This window comes from Equus przewalskii, chromosome 9 (assembly GCF_037783145.1).
Source record: "Equus przewalskii isolate Varuska chromosome 9, EquPr2, whole genome shotgun sequence".
NCBI classification, from domain to species: domain Eukaryota; kingdom Metazoa; phylum Chordata; class Mammalia; order Perissodactyla; family Equidae; genus Equus; species Equus przewalskii.
The window spans coordinates 58,078,635-58,096,016 of record NC_091839.1 but is presented as its reverse complement, the minus strand read 5'-3'; the positions used below and the strand labels follow the sequence as shown (position 1 = coordinate 58,096,016).

At 43.5% G+C, this 17,382-nt stretch overlaps 1 protein-coding gene across 7 annotated transcripts in view; it reads right to left on the bottom strand.

Annotated features, from left to right (window-relative positions):
• The window catches only part of FOXO3 (forkhead box O3), a 120,900-nt gene that overhangs the window by 22,529 nt on the left and 80,989 nt on the right, over positions 1 to 17,382 (bottom strand). Inside the window, exon 1 of one of the 7 annotated variants that reach the window (XM_070559198.1) lies at positions 3,468 to 3,682. The exons of the other annotated variants lie outside the window; for them this stretch is intronic. The gene's annotated coding sequence lies outside the window, so the exon portion shown is untranslated. Of the gene's footprint in view, positions 1 to 3,467; positions 3,683 to 17,382 lie in introns of those variants that run through there. 7 annotated transcript variants of the gene reach the window in all.

Below are 17,382 nucleotides of genomic sequence, written 5' to 3'. Positions count from 1 at the left end.
AACATTCACAGTGTTTCCCATGTATTTGTTCCCACGCAAGGAGGGCCTAGAGTGCCGGCTGCGCAGTGAGCATTAGCGACCATGGGTCATCAGGCAGCGTTTCTACGACGGCCATAAAGACGCATTTGCGAGAAGCAAACACGCAACATGCCTGTATCTGATGAGACAAATGTTGCCCAGGAGACTACATATCCTGCTTCCCTTTCACGCTTATGGTTTTTAAAAGAATAATGGCATGTCTACTAATGGTTCAGAAATTACATTTCTTTAAAAAGTGAGACACTTTATAAAATGGATATGGAGCATGCTCTTAAAACTCACTTGGCAGGATTCAAACTACTGAGCAATCACATGACTAGATATATTAGATAAAAACTTGCACTGCATCATCTTGGTGGGAAAATAGGCTGAGGCTACGCAGGTCAGGGTGGACCCTCGTCTAACTACCCCTACACTGGCCAGCCCTCTCTGCTCTAGATTTAGGAAAGAGTTAAGAGCAACACTCAGAATTAACAATGATCAATCATAAGTATCCAGTTACCTCCCTTTTAAAAAGCATTTGGGGAAGAATATTTCTTAAAAATGCATTTTAAGTTTCACCAATTCCAAATCAACTGTGAAAAAAAAAAAAAACGAAATTCTTTACAGACCTCCAAAATGCCCTATATGAATTTTCTAATGGTCACCTATTACCACAACTCTAAACCCCAACAATGTGTGTGTGCGTAATTTTATAAAATGACAAGCTGTAATTGGTTAAGATTTGGAGACAGAAATTAAGCTTCTGTAAGGGGATGGGGCAGAGGGCTGGCATACCCACACCTGGGAGCAGACCTGCAGGGCTCAGGGCCCGGGCCCAAGTGCCAGAGTGAGAGTTGAGAGGCTGCCTGATTACCGGGCCGCAGGGTTTAGATTCACTGTCTCTAATCCTCAGTGCCCTCATCATATATATCAGACTCAGGCTGAGAGATGACATTAAATAACTTACACAAGATCCCACAGCTAGTGTCTATAAGAACCCAAACTGGAATTTGTTTTCCCAACTCCAATTCAATGCTTTTACTACAACCTTTCACAGGTCTGTCACCAAATTATTTGGAAGTCATCGTTTAACCTATCTGTGCTAACATTTAAAGAAACAAAAATTTAAGAAAGAAGGATACAAAAGCACAGTGTTATTACCGCACTTTTGTTCATGAAATAGTTAGGGGTAATAATTTGGTGGGTCTGTCCTAAAATTAAAAAAAAAAAAATTAAAAGCAAGCCTGGCTTTCAGAAGAGTACCAGCTGGAAGTAAAGGCTCCCTGGAGTGTGCCTGTGTCCCTTACAAGGTGGCCATCACAGCACGCATTCTCAGGAGAGGACAGTGGTGACCACACGAACCAGTGCTAACTACCCTTAGCTTCTAAAACAAAACCCAACTGATTACATGGGTGATCAGTTTTGGTGTCCATTATTTGCTCCATTTTCGTTTTAGAGGTTATTAACGGCAGAACACGTTGCCTCAGGTGTATTACCTACACAACACTCAGACAGGTTTTTCCAGTTACATTACGAACACCACACAAACAGAAACTGTGCCACCACCATCCTCACAGTCCCCTACCTCAGCAGCCTTCCATCCATACAGGCTGTCCGGCCTTCCATGCATAAAATCCATAATCTGAAAGTGGGGCATTGACAAAGGCTTATATAAATACGGCCCCTCACTCTGACAAGGTCAGATGCCAGAAATGTATTCTGGTTTTCCTCATAGGTCATGATTCTAATCACTAGCTTCTCTAGCTAAATTTTGGTGAAGCAGGAAAAGGTAAATAAACAAATGCCAGGAAAAAAGTCAGAACTACAATATTTCCCCACATGTTCCCTGACAACAAAAGTTAATGATGATATGATTTCTGTAAGATTTCAAACTGTACCTGCCTCACCTCAACCCCAGGAATAAAGAAGTGGGATTTATAAAAATAGGCAAGCCACTGTAAAACCCTCTTAATGATTCATAGTTTAAGTTCTCTAAAGACCTCTCCATTAGGCTCTGTAAATTAGTTTCCAATGTACTGTGTGTATTTCAAACTATAAAACTACCATTAAAAATATGCTATGGTTTTCCACTAATTCATATATCATCTCATCAAACAGTCTAAATCTCTAAGATTTTATATTAGTTTGGGGATTAGGAGCTGAAGGTAAAGCAGGAATGGTTTGATAGGACTTGAGAGATTTTTCTAATAACATCTAAATACACATTTTGAAATACCTTGTGAGGCAGGCCAATGTTAATCGGCTGAAGCAGGGATGTGCTTTCCTTAAGGCTAAGGTGGAAAGGTAAATATCACCAGCTAGCAGTCGTATTGCTAAGAGCTCAGGCCATTCTGTCATCACATTTACTTACTAACAGCTCCAAGAAGCTACTATAACCTCAAACCAAAACCACGTGAATAGTTCTGGTTACTTAAATCCACTACTAAGAAATCAAGATACTGGTGAATTACAAAAAGCACCATCTCTAGAAAGAAACTTTAGCTTCAGGGATAAATATACCAGCTTTTCTCCAACATGGAGCCAAAGATTTAGGGAACCCTTACAGGAATTCTATCACAACGTGTCTGAAAAGATAGAGATAAGAATATTCTTTGTCTCATTTTTATGTCAATCTTCTCTTTTACAAAACCATTTACACTGGTGCAAGCCCCGCACTGGGACAGAAACACTTTAGGTGTAGTTAATTAGTAACAACTGGCAAACCTGTGTCCCGTGTGATTGCAGCTGCAATTAGTGGCTTAATCCTTCAAGGAGGTACGTGCAGAAGGAGTGTGAACCAGGCAGCACGAGGAAACTCGCCTCTCCAGCCACGCTATGCTGACTAGTCTGTGTGGGCCACAGGCTAGTAATCCCTTTGCTTGGCCCTCCTCGAAGAAATTAGCAGCAAGATGACTGGCCTCGTCAGAATCGGGTAATTATTTTTCTTGCTAATACTGCAGACAGTTTTCTACTGCAAAACATGCTTATTGCTAACGCTAAAGTGTGCACAGTCACTACATATATGCCAATCGGTTGTGAAGACAGATGGACCCAAAACAGATTAGATGAGGCGCTGGAGAGAAGCTGCCTGAAATGAAAAAAGTATCCCATCAACACTTTACAAAGTGGATAATTCACACATGCAATTTAAAGACACCAAGGGAGGGAGGCAGCATGATGCTGAAGAAACACCATAGGCTTTGATGTCAGCCAGGTTCAAGTTGGTTTCCTGGCCCTGGCATTTGTCCAGTGACCTTGGGCAATTCACTTAACCTGGGTTGCCCCTTTCATAAAATGGGGATAGAAACGCCCTCTCTGTCTAACTCTTTGGGAAGAGTAAATGAAATTACGCATGCAAAGTGCTCATCGGCGTGCCAAGCACAAAAGAGGCTCTCAACTGTCAGATCCCACATACGGAAGCAGTGACATCACAAATGTTCACTTACTGTTTTCCGAGCATCATATACTTTAAGCCAAAAGGTGAGAGGGTGGCTCCTTCCAGGAAAAGATTTCAAACTCTTAAAAGAATTTCAAAGGTGCTGTGCCAGTCGGGAGTAACCAGTCATTTCTTAACTGTTGCTACCCTACGTCCGCTTCAGCCCCTTCCAAACCGTGTTTACCTTGTGGAGACTGTCCACTAACCCAGACACCAGCTGCATGTGCTTCCCCTGGAACACAGAGAGGGTTTTGTCTGGAAGCAACATGTGGTATCAATTTATCTTTCTCAGCAACAGCAACAAGGAATCCACTGACTTTAAAAATAAAAAGGGAGTTGTGTAATTTAACTCTTAAAGGCTTTTGCCCTCCTTTTTTTTTAAAGATAGCCCCTTCTTCTTTTTTTTTTTTTTTCTTGCCTTCTCAAAAGCAGCAAAATGAGAGTTATGATTGTCAAGTCCCATCCACTGCTTCCCACCAGGCAGATTGCAGGCGTCTCCCTGGTCCTTAGGGGGCATTTCAGTGGGGACAATCTGCAAAGGACCGCCTTTCAATACAGTACCCATCCACCTTGCATCTCCAGTATGTTTCGCTGCTTTGACATGTGGGCACTGACAATTCAGAACGAGGCTGCCACGGGCCTGAATTCTAAGATGTGCATCTGCTGAATGGTAGATGATAAAGGTCACATGACAGCGCAGTGGAAACCTTGAGCTGTGGGAGACCTGGGGAGCTGTGTGCCACAGCAGATCAATGCAGAGATACTCCAGGAGCAGGCCCGGGAAGCTGCCTTTGATTTACAGTCATGCGTCACTTAAAGAAGAGGACACGTTCAGGGAAATGCGTTATTAGGCGATTTCATTGTTGTGCGAACATCATAGAGCGCACTTAAACAGACCTAGATGGTATAGCCTACTCCACACCTAGGCTCTACGGTACTAACGTCGCAGATGTGGTCCGTCATTGACTGAAACGACGCATGACGTCGTTGACCGTTATGCGGCGCATGACTGTGTAATGACAGGCTCTTTCAAAGGCAGTTCTCTGGAAGAGGGCCTGATTTCTCTTAAGCATGCATTAGTTCTTCACCTTGGCTGCCCATCAGAATCACCGGCGGAGACTTTCAATCCTCACACCCCACTCCTAGAGGTTCTGATTCCACTGGTGTGGGTAAGGCCTGGGGAGAGGGACATTTTTAAAGCTCACCAGATTATTCTAAAGTGCAATGAGAGCTCAGAACCACTGGAATTTCCCCCTTACAGTCCCACTGTCTGAGAATCTGAGTCCAACCTAATGATTCCTAGTCTTCCCAGGTCTGGTGACACAGCACAGCTGATGTTCTTTAAGTCCAAGTTTCTACCATGTAGAAGATAAGGATGAGAACTGGGGTCACAGATCAAAGCTGTGATTATACGTGCAGAGTAAAATGGAGCAGTAGAGCAATTTTTCAGATCATTGGGGTCCAGATATCTTTTTTCTTGGAAAAAAAAAAAAAGCAGAAGAAGGGGGAAGGTGCCTTGACCTTGCACTGCCGTGTGGACAGGCATCTCATTCTGCCCTGCCCCACTTTTCCACCCAGCATGGACAGAAAAGAGGGCATGCGGACTTTCATAGAACTAGGAATTGCTATAGGCTGAAGAATGGATGGGCTGGGACAATAACTGATCCCTGTAATTTTCAGGAGCCTCCCCGAATTAGCATGCCATCTAACACAATCCCTTTTATAGACTGTCCTTCAAGTATAACACCAAGGAGAGCGGGTAAAAATAACCACTGAAAAAGCCATAACCCAATCCTGAGGTACTTATTAGCTTCCATTGTTAAGAATACAGTCAAGCATTACTTAATGAACTTTCCTGAGAACCAAAGTACACATTCAGACAGCGTCAAGAACATTACTAACAATCACAGACTCTGTTTCTCATTTGTCGACTGTGCAAAACACTGCATCATTCACTCAGTGCAAAGACCCTTGGGGGGGACGCTGCAAAGGGCCAAGTAGCACCACCATCCAAGGGAGAAGTATGGGGGCTGGTCCTGCCCATTAGACACCGCTAGAGTCTAGGTTTTAGCCGGCTTACCCTCTTCCACTAGATTTTTATCTACTTTGGGCATAACTTGTTCAAAAGCAAGTACAGAAAGTATGACAGCATAAAACAGACTTGCAATCAGGAACAGTTGTTATTTCTGACTGTATGGAATACCACCTATAAGAGCCAAATGAGCCTTTCAGACTGAGAAGAAACCTAAAATAAACATTCACGTAAAGGATTGCACAAGCAACCCTGATGTGTAAGACAAGTTCCAGGCAACCTCCACTCTTCCTCTTGTCTAAAACACTAAGAGTTTAAACCATTAAGGGACTTATTTAAAAGAGATAATGTTCTAAAATAAATATTGTCGGGAACTTGGCTGAAGGATTCAATTTCCAGCTAGAAACAAGACTTCCATGAAATCTGCTGAGGATAATCCTCTACCCACAGAGATCTCCTTTGAAAACTAACATTTGTTTCAAGTTTTCATGCAGTAAGCGACAGGTTCTGGTCCCTCATTAGGAGGAATAAAATCATCATCATCACCATCTTGTGATGAGCATTATGAACCCATTTTCCATCCAAGCAAAATGAGACACATGAGGCTTTCTAAGGGGATCAAGGGCTGGGCAGACAATTGGTCTTGCCCCTAATCGAAAAAGAAATCCTAGACAGGAAGAAAGTTCTCTTAAAGAGCATGAAAAAGATGGCTGCCACCCTAGAGCAGACAGTTTTGGTGGGTTTTCTAGTGTGGGTTTTATTTTCATATATATTTTTTTCATTTAGCAATCTTCTTTTCAAGCTCTTCCACAGCTGTTTCTGCTCTTGGAGGGCAAGAGGGAACATTCCATTCCTCACAGCCAAACCTGCACTTCCGGCACACAGAGAACCCTGGCAGCCTTGCAGCCTCTGCCCACACCCACTCCCTGCCTCTCTCCCTAAACCCTCCTACTTCCAGCCCCACGGCCATCCTTCTCCCCACAGACTGAGGGAGCAGCAGCTCAGGGCATGCAGTCAACAGAACGTTAGGCCCCAGAAAGCAGGTTAAAGCTGCAGGATTCGAGCCCCTGCTCTCTTTCTCCAAGCTTCTCCCCTGATATTCTTGAACCTCTTTCCCCTTCGGCAAGCAGATGCTACTTAAATTCCCTTTTAACACCACGCACGACTGGCCATAGACATGGCTGCTTCAAAGGGTTAAAAGGCACAAAGCTACAGAACATTCTTGAAACTGACTCTGCAAAGGAGAACAAAATAGAACAGAAATAGTTTTGTTATTAACATAATTTTGACTTAGATTTAAAAAATAAAGCTGCAAGTTTTTCTAGTCTGAAAACTTACTGTGGGTGGAAATGGAGAGAATAAGAGGGCACTGGAAATACACATCCAGAATTCAGCAATACATCAGAGAATTTAATCACTTTCATGGCATTATATAAGTGATCAGGGCAGGAAATTCAGTAAAAAAAAAAAATAACACTGGGAAAATGGAGAGGGCTGTGAAACCCATCTAGTAACAAGCAGCCTTCACTTTACGGTGAAAGAAACCAAGCACCAGAGACACAGTGATGAACCTGAATTCAATCAGCTAGTAAGTGGCAGCTGAGCTGAGACAAACTCAGATCTCCTGGCCTTGAGGTGTAACAGTAATACCACCCAGAAACAACATTCGTCCCAATGTCTGGATTACCACACCAACTGAAGGGCTGAAGGGCAGGGAGCACAAATGACGGATGATAGCTACCATCCATCCATCCATCCATCCACCCATCCAGCGGTCCATCCGACTTCAGTCTGCCTTGTTTTATAATTTGAGGAATATAAGTCTCTCTCCTCTAATATATATTCAACTCTTTAAAACCAGATACCATGACTTATTATAGCTTTAGCACCTAGCATGGGGCTTGGTACATAGTAGGTGCTCAAAAACCATGTTTAATCAACTAATTAGTGGGAAGGGGGCAACAGCCACAAACTAGATCTGAATTATACTTTCAAATGAAATGTTATAAAACGTGAGCTCAATGAACAATCCTCACATGAGTGAAGATGGAAGGAAGCTTCCGCTGTAAAATGTGAGGCAGCATCTAGGTCATTTTAAAGTTGACAAGTCTCACCTTTGGGTATTAAACTATACAACCCAATTTCCAAAAACAAGACAACATAATCTAATAAGTAGGCTTAAGGTTCTCTAGGGTAAGGGATGGGAAGAAGGGCAAAGTGACCATGTGTGGGCCAGCTGGTGGAACAAGAGGTTGACAGAGGGGTCAAGGGTCCATCGAGGGTGAAGAGCTGGGATCCCTGTGTTGGGATGCCACGGGCCCCCATTACTTGGGGCTATAGTTGGTCCAGAGCCCACAGACGCATCCTCAAAACCACAGATAACACACCCTGGTTCCGGGGAAGCACATAGGGAACAAGAAAAATCCAAAATAGAGTCCACTTCACCTGCCATCTGGAGGAACTTGATGTATTTGGTGCCCACCAGGGCCAAGGCTCTGTGCTTGACAAATCTAGTCTCATTCTGTTTTGACGACAAGCCTGTCGAGAGGAAACTGAGGTGCAGAAAAGTGAAGTGACTTGTCTAGTGGGCGGTGGTGCTGGCAAGCAAGCCCGAGGCGACCTCTGAAAGGGAGGCTCTCACCACTGCACTGCGTTTCCCTCCGAAGTCACCCGACTGCTTAAGGAGAGAGGGACCACGAACAGGACCAAGGAACGCGCAGCTTTAAAGACTACAAAAATCTATGTTACTGAATGAAGTGTTCCCATCTCTCTAAGCTTCTGCACACGGTCCCTGGGATTACGAAAGGGAGGGGAAGGGAAGAAAAATGATCAGCCATGAAGCAAGCCTTGTTGAAACCAGATCGCTTTTAGAGATGACACCTTTTTTCTCAGCCACACCGTACAAGGGACACTACTGGCATGTCCTAACTTGCCCTGGGGTCACCACTTGTAGGGAGTGACCAAACATGACTGTTGCCATAAACTGTAAAGTATCCAGGCCTTCCTCGGTGGCCCATCTGGTGGCTTCTGTGCTCAGGGAGCATTAACCCACGACTGAGTCAAGCCAGTATCACCTGGTTGTCCCTGGCAGGCCTCTTCAGGCCTTCAAACAGCTGGCACCATAATACGTATGGGTCCTTAAGCCAGATACATCAGGCAAATGTCTGCTTTGCCCTGGATCTTGCTATTACGAAGCTTAATCTGAAACAGGGACTCCGCTCTATACTATTTAAAACGTGTAATTAGTTTATTATTGAGCCAGAAAAGATTAGCTTGCTTTAAAACTATGTGAATTTTAAAATATGATGCCTTTTGCCTGCCAACTGACAGCACGATCGGGATGCTTCTGTTTAACCTCAATCAAAAACTCTGATAGAAAACTGCTTTACGGTTGCATACGCATGCTATTTTATTATTTGTCTTCTGGCATCAAAACCTGCAGAAACAGAAATCATTGACAATGTGAGCACATTAAAGGAATGTATGGGGAGGTGCTGAGTGGGTGAGTTAAACAGCTTGAGAGTTTGACATCTGAAATCCAGGAAAACTGCTTTTCTCTTCTTAGTTTACAATCCCTTCCTTCACATGATATTCACTGGCTTTAGCATTACACACACAAACACTGACTGTTTCCAGCTCTTCAGATGCTACGGCTCAGAAAAACCGATCTTTTTTGCCTTGTTATTTCAAGAGCAGTCGATTTCTTCTTGGTGGCTCTGAAATATATGCCAACATGTGGGCACAGTCACACAGCGACACACGGACCCACACCCTGGAAAGACTGGGAGCGGTGGAGGCACATGTTTCAGCCAGGGGAGGAAAAAGTTTGGGCTGGTATTTACAAAACAGACAAGTGTGCATGCATTTGGAAGCAGGCTATCTTCCAAGTGTCAGTGTTAATTATTCTAATAGTCATCAAAAATCAAGGTGTTGCGGGAGAAAGCAGCAGAGAAAGAAAGTAAATGCCACACAACAGAATATCTCATGTTGGCTACTCCAAACAGAACTACCGATGGACTTCTTTATGGGAATACAAAGTACAACAGTCAATTCTGCAGAATGACTCAGGCCTATAGTACCCTCTTTCCCTCCACACCCCAGTGAATGCAGCTAATAAGGAGCTTCCTGAGAAATTGCTTTCTCTACCCTACCACCTCACCTGCATGTGCAGCATTTCACAGTACTGGTTTTGCAAGATTTCTTCTGGTTTAAACCACAGGATGCAAAAGTGGCTGATGACCAATACAATGACATTGCTAAAAGCCTAGTGAACCAACCAGTTATTCCAGGACACTCCTGGGTACCAACTACACACACGATGAGCACCAGCCAGCTCAAACGTCCACATAAAAGGATCAAATAAGGAAAGGAGAGGACAGTGCCACTGACAAAAGAACCAGGCACTCATACCATTTTTCTGGGGAAAAAAAACAAAACAAAAAAACCAAAAACAAAAACAGTCATTGAGCTATTCAGATACGGGTGCATTTTAACTTGAAATCCAGGATGTTCCCAAATGTACAAGTTAATATTAGCACTACTCCCCAACTTGGATGAATGAAGCAGGCTGGACATGCATGGGATAAAGGCCATGACAGGAATGCAATATTTTACTCCTAATACCTACTAGGCTCTAATCTACTTCATGCACACTGCTAGGTGAGCTTGAAGGCACTTAGGAGATTGGAAGCACTAGCATCTGGAGTGTAAGATCTATCATGCAAAGAGCGGGAGGGATAATAGGAACCGGCAAGGAGAGTCTCATGAGAGACTCTAAGAGTCTAGAAGACATAAGAGACTAGAGGGTATGGTGGAGATTGGGGAGTGAGCCCACTCCTCAATCAACAAGGGGGCACAGTGCTCTAGGGCTCACTGGTCCCCACACACTAGCTAGCTGGCAGTGATTCTAAGGCCATTCCTGAATATGCAGGACCCCTGGCCTTATAAATGCCTCCTTGGTGGAGCCTGACTCAGCAGGCTTAGCCCTTAGATTCTCACCTCTAACTTCGTGGAGCCCATCATCTGGGTTTCCTAAGGTTTCCAACTCTTTCCCCTTAGACAGTTTGTTCATTTGCTAATAGGAAATATGTGTAACCTTGCAGCACGGCTAGGTACTAGGTCATTCCCTAAGGCTTAACAAATCATTGTACATACAGGGCCCACTCAGACTAATCCCTTCACATCAAGACAAGGGAGGAAAAACACACAGGAACAGACGTTGCTCAGCCATTTTCAAGTTCAAAGGTAGCTTCAAGTCACACACTTCCAATTCTCTAAGGCAGTATGTGGAACAGTATTAGCCTACATTAGCTGTTTCTCCAGAAACAAGTTCATGAGGTTCTTTCAAACAGCTATCACCTCAGCAGTCTTCCCAAGAAAGAAAGGTGAGTCTTGAGGTTAATTTGTAGATAGAAACAGAAGTCACACAAGCTTCGTATAAGGTTAACAAATCCAAGTTTGGAGACACTTCTCCATGGGTCTCTGGTATTTCTGCATGTCTTGCAAGCAAAGCACTAATGGTCCTCTGTTTGCAACTATCTTTCAAGAATGTCTGCATTTTCACAGTGAACAGCCTTGAAAGATAGTGTCTCCCTGCAGAGCAAAGCGCAGACATGCTTACTGCCCATTACAAAAGACTGAGGACCCCTAAACTCAGGGTTCCTCTCTGGTTACACAACCCATTGCAGGTGCAGGCATCAACCTGGGCCCATCTGTGACACTCCCGTGGGACATGGGGGCAAGGAGGGAACTGACACAAAATATGCTGCTGCTCATGCTGCTTTGCTGTGCCACGCATGAGTAATAAATTCCTTTGCCTCTGACCCAAGAGTCTTGTGGCTAATAGGGTCAAATCTCAGACCTTTGCAGTTCTTGACAGCCCAATGCTTTAGCTTATGAAGTGCTGACATTTCATTAACTGCAAAAGATGAAATTGGGCAATTCATCTCTAACTAACTTTTTTCTCTACTCCTACATAAATGAAAAGGAACACAAGATAATGGCATGAAGGAGGAAAATGAATAACAAGTAAGAGAGGTGGACACATATGGCTCCAGCATTTTGAATGTTCTGACCTGGCTCTGCTGAGGACCCATAAGGTTTTATGATAACAAACCATTAATAAAAGGAGAGGGGGTGGGGGGAAAAAAGAGAAGCTCCCCAACACAGTCAATTTGCAGTGTTTCATCTGCCTCAGTCACCATCTTTGTCGGCTGTTGCTCAACCCTGTGGTTTGCCTGTGAAGAGCTGAGCTGAGTGAGCAGCAGGTTTAGGCTGCCTCTTCTTGCCTTCCTCTTCCACCAGTCACTAGAGCAGGCTACATTATGTCCATCCTCCTCATCTCCCTGACACCCAACTGCCCCAGTGCACGTCAGTCTTCTCAGTAACATGTGTTGAGTCTCCGCAGGGTCCAGATCTGCACTACGGAGCCCTGGGCCATTCTCAGAGGGAAGCCTTCCTCCTCAGTCCCCTTGACTTGGCTATGGGCTGCCCCAAATTTAACCCTGTAGCAAATGCTTTTAGGTCTTTCTCTCTGCCACAGTGACTTGGTTCTTGTAACATGTCACATATGTAGAACCCAGGATTCCCTCCTTCCATTTTAGGATTCCCACATACATTCTCTTCATTCCTCTGACAGTCTTTAGCAGCTTTAGACCTGCAGAAAGGAAGATGGACTAGGCAGCTCCTGTGAACCAAGAGGAAACACATGCACATCCACCTTTATATACTCTCTCCAAGTTTCCAAAAGAAGAGGTTAATTTTCTAGCTTACTAAATATGAACCAGGAGACTCCACTATAAAATACAAAAACCTTGCAAGATTTCATGCTCTACAGTTTTCTAACTAACTGATGGAAGCCAGACATGTTCTAGTACATAGGAAATTGGTATTTTCTTTTCCCTCCCCTTTCCTCTTGGATAACTACTTCCATTCTTGGCAAAAGGGGGCATATAGTTAGCATAGTGTTCACATGCACCTACACGTCCAGTGCCTCCGGAATGATACTGGATTGCTGCCACATGACCAAATAATGTGCTCTTTGAGAAATAATTATCAATTAGAGTGCTATAAAATGGGCCAGCAGTTCTACTCTGCTCGCACTGTGTGGTATTTTGGCCACCAAACACAACAAGTTTTCTTTGGCTACTCTTTACATCAATCAGAAAATTACGATGATTTGCTGTGACGCTATTTGTGGCCATACGTGGAAAAAAGAACGCAGACATCCAGGAGTAAATTAGAATCAACTCATTCCACTTGGGCAGCAGGTCCCTGCACAGCCCCTCCAGATACTAACATTACACAGGGACCCCAGCCTGGGCTGGCTGGCACAGGCTGCATAAAAAAGGAACTATTAGTAATAACTTGCAAGTAATCAATTTTTAGTGCTTTCAGTCTAGAGGAGCTGCCAAAAGAGCTTGGCAAAAGCAAACATTTAAAAAACACCAATTTAAGCTACAGTGAGGTATTCTTACTACAGTAAATAGGCTTTACTTTGTCCATCTAAATCTATATGAGGTCTAAAAAGAGGAAAAAATAAAGGTTTAAAATTTAGATACCACTTAGACATTAAAATAGTCCTATGGCTTTTCTGTCCTTCCCAACAGCTCTCTTTTATGTGGTACTATGTTTAGTGATGATTATTACAATATTTCTTGGGGGGAAAAGGTGCACACAAATCTGGAGAAGTCATATAAATTCACACAAGAAGGCAACTGGGAAGCGGCAAATAGCAAAAGAAAGCACAATTATATCTCTTTTTCTATGGTGAAGATGCCTGACACATGGAAGACCCTCAACACATTTTTTTGAAAGGATAAATGAATTCTCCCTTTATTTTCTCTTCTGAAGCAAACCATGCTGAATAAGGTGAGCACGTGTAATACAATCCTGGAAGTTTAGCATTAAAGAGGAAGACGCTTTCTTGCCCCAGGTTCTCCATCTCCCAAAAAAAATCTATCTTGAGCACTGAAAGTCACAGTAAACACAGAGTAAATAAAATGTCACATCTAAATAAAGTGTCTGCCTTAAACTTCAGAAGCACTTAGAAGTTCACAACGAAGATATTATTCATTTTATTAGAAATCATATTCATGCTTCAAGTGAACTACACAACTCAAATACAGTAGACGAGAACATTTTATTTTTAATTAAGATGCAGGATTTGGTTTTTTTGGTAACGGTGGGAAGATACACATTTGAATTAACTGGCAAAAGTATTAAGTGGGCGCAAACTTTTAAAAATAATATCAATATCTATTGCTATTTAAAATACACATAACCTTTCACTTAGTAGAAGAGACCACTCCATTCTCCCCTCTTCCTTAATGGCGGAACATTGATTTTCAGCTGGCCACGTGGCTGCCCAGAAAAAAAGAGACTACATTCCCCAGCCTTCCTTGAAGTTAAATGTGGCCATGTGACTTAGTTCTGGCCAAGAATAAGTAAGTGGAAGAGTTCCACGGAACTTTCAGGAAGACTGTTTATAGGCAGCTGACTCAGATGAGAATTCCTTTTGTTCTGCTTCTCTTGCTCCTGTTGGCCTCCACCTGCATGGACCATGACGGCACCATGGGTGGTTCATCCAAGGGTGAAAACCACCTGCTCTGGTGGGACAGAACCTAAGAGGAGATGGCGCCTCAGTCACTTCTCAGCCTGCACATCAGCCACTATTAAATTTGGGTTTCCTGCTCTACACAGCCAAACCTAATCCTAAGTGACAGACCCAGCAACTCTATTTTTAGGAATTAATCTTAGATACACCCTTGTGCATGTGTTGTGTGTATGTGTGCGCGCATACACACACATACTCTTTCACACACACACTCACTCTCTCAACTTTTGCATATATTAGATTGTAACCACCTATTTTTTGTTATCAAAGTTCCACGTATTCATAAAGTTAAGTAAAGGTTTCTAATCACCTCAAGTAAATAATGCAACAGAAACACACCAAACAAGAAAGGCCTTCGTGTGTCTGTCCCACCTACCTCGATGTCGGTGTCATCAGGCACTTTGAAAGTGCTTTTCAGTGAATGAGTGTGTGTGTGCTGGACACTGTCATCCTCCAGTGTTACAAGGCTGGCAGGGTGAGCAGTGATCCTCCTGGCCCCCAAAGTTTTAGAAGTTCTGACATGAAGGCCCCTAAGAATAGGGACTCAGCACGTTTGCAAGCACATCTGTGAAGAGGCTGTACGATAAGGAGGCTTTTAACACCTCCTGTTCTGGGTCAACTTGGATTTCAAGAGAAAGAGCCCTTTTGGGGATTCAAGACATAAAAATGACTGCAGAAAAGATGGCTTAGAGAGACATATGGTCTCTTCCAGGAATTAATTTTATGGTAACAGATACACAAGGCTATTTCTATTAATCATGGGCCACTGCCTTAGCACCAATTTTCACAAAACTATCAGCAATAACATCAACAGCTAGATAGCACAGGATATCTAGAACATACTACAATGTCATTACTTGGACGAAGGCTTACGCTCCTTTGACTTGGGAGCAACATGAAATGAGTGGAAAATAAGGCTGATATAGTAACAGACAATCTCCACTCAAGCCCAGATCATCAAACCCAGAAAATAAAAATGCTCTCCAATAAGAAAACCAACAGTGTCGTATCTGGACGTTGTGGGACAGCATCCAGTAAGGGTATTAAAAAAATTCTATATTCCCACTGAGCTAAATTGTGGTCAGTTACTCTTCCCTAAAACGAATTTTCAAAAATCAGGAAATGAGTAAGTGAAGAAACCTGTCATAAAGCTATCCCAATATTCTGTATATGCTATACGAGAATAAAAAACTATTGCATTACGATACCATATTACTGTCTTAATTTTTCATGTCGAAAGGCTGAATACTGAAAACTGTGTCTATGAAGGCCTAGTGACCAGGGCAGTACTATGAATGTTTACGCTGCCCAATTTCGTCGATATGTAAGGAAGAACATGCTAGGAAAAAAAGCCCTGAATACTCCCAGTGAGGTGTGTACTTGCTGGGCGGCAGTCCCTGACTGTTAGTGAAAAGAGGGCAGTCCCCAGGAGAAGAAGAAAAGATGGGTGATCAATTCAGAGGAAAGGAGGTTACTTAGTAACTGATATCTTATGGACATTTTACTGATAAATACTATATAGTTACTTCCCTAACCCGGTGTGAGATGAAAAGGGTTTATTTCAGAGTTTAAACTGTCTTTTCCAACATCTTTTAGCCTCTTCTTAATATGCTCTGAGTCCATTCCTGGTACTTTATTAAATAAATTTGTATGGTGTTGGATCTGAAATGACCCCTGTGGCATCACCCACCTGCCAGAGGGTCAGGCCACTGGGCCAGGACCACCAACTTCTTTGGTGTCTCCCATGAAACTCCTAGTACTGGGCAGGGCATTCCACAGACACTCTTTTTCATTAAACTATAACCACACTAAAGGAAACTTTAAAAAGGAAAAAATTCTCCAAATCACAAAGGCTATATGAACTACTAGCTGTTTTGGAAAGTGATCTTGGTTTCTTCCTATTAGTTCAAATGTCCTACCTCAAGTCCCAATTTCCTTTTGCTTAGAGATTTGAACGAACCACCCAGGATGCTCCATCTCAACTGCTTCCCGGGAACGAGCACCTGGCACTTACTTTAGTCTTCTGATCGTTAACCTGGAGGATTCTATGACTTGAAGGTGACCGTGGCTGGAGGTAAAAGTAAAATGGCACAATTCCCCAGGACTTCCCCTGACACAGAGGGCAGATCTAGGTTGGCAGCAGGGGGTGGATGGAATAACAACAAAGGTGCAGCCTCTTCCCCCAGCCTCACCACAACTGTCAGGGCTGGAGGAGCAGAGGAATAAGTGGAGGGGCCTCACATACACGCGGTCATTCAAACAGGTATTTACCGAGGTCCCTTCAGGCACCAGGTGCACAAACACGAGTGAACAAACAGGCCTGGTCCCACTCACGGATTCTATAATTTAGTGTAGTGAGGGGGAGGGAAGGGACAGACATTAATTAAAATGAACATAGACATATGTAATAGCAAATTGTCAAAAGTGCTCTGAAGGAAAACAACAGGATCCCAGAAGAGAAAATAACAGGGTGGGTTAGATGGACCAAAGACTTAAACGGGAAAGTCAAGAAAGACCTGAGACCTGGCGGATGAGCAACCAAGTAAGGAAAATCATCAGAGCGGATGAGTTTGTCTAGAGAGAAAAAGGGAGAAGAGAAAATCTGAGAAGTTCCCCCTTGAAATCGTACAACATGAGGTCAGGCAAAGGATGAGGACCAAACAAAAGAGGATGAACAGGAGCCCCCAGGCAGGAGGGGAGTGTTGGGTGATCACGGCTGCAAGAACATAGTACTTCAAGGAGGAAGTAGTCACTGATGAAAGAGGAGGAGACGAAGGGTGTCCATGAGCTTCCGCAACAAAGAGGTTATCATTGGTGATCTTGGTAACAGTAGTATCAGGAGTGCTAGGGACAGAAGCCGGGGACGATGCCAGCAAGGCATCACTAATCACAATTTAAAATAACTAACATTTATTGCGAGCTTATTATGTACTAAGCACGGTTCTAACAATGGGGGTGATATTATCCCGTTTTACAGATGAGAAAACTGAAGGCTGTGGAAATATGCTCAAGACCACGTGCTACGAATGGAGGATCCAGGATTAGAACTCAAGGGTCTGCTTCAGAGCCCAAAGCCTGCGCAGTGAAGATCTCAGGCAGTGAGAGGGAACAGGACCCAGAGCCCATGGGCAGGAACTGGCACTGTCCTCGACCTCAAGTCACATGCAAGTCTTTCTCAGTAGAGGACATGAGACGGGGCAAAAAGATTCCAGAGGCTCTACTGGTATGTTGGGGAACTGAAATGTGGAGAAACGAGAGTTTGAGAACCTATCTAATGTT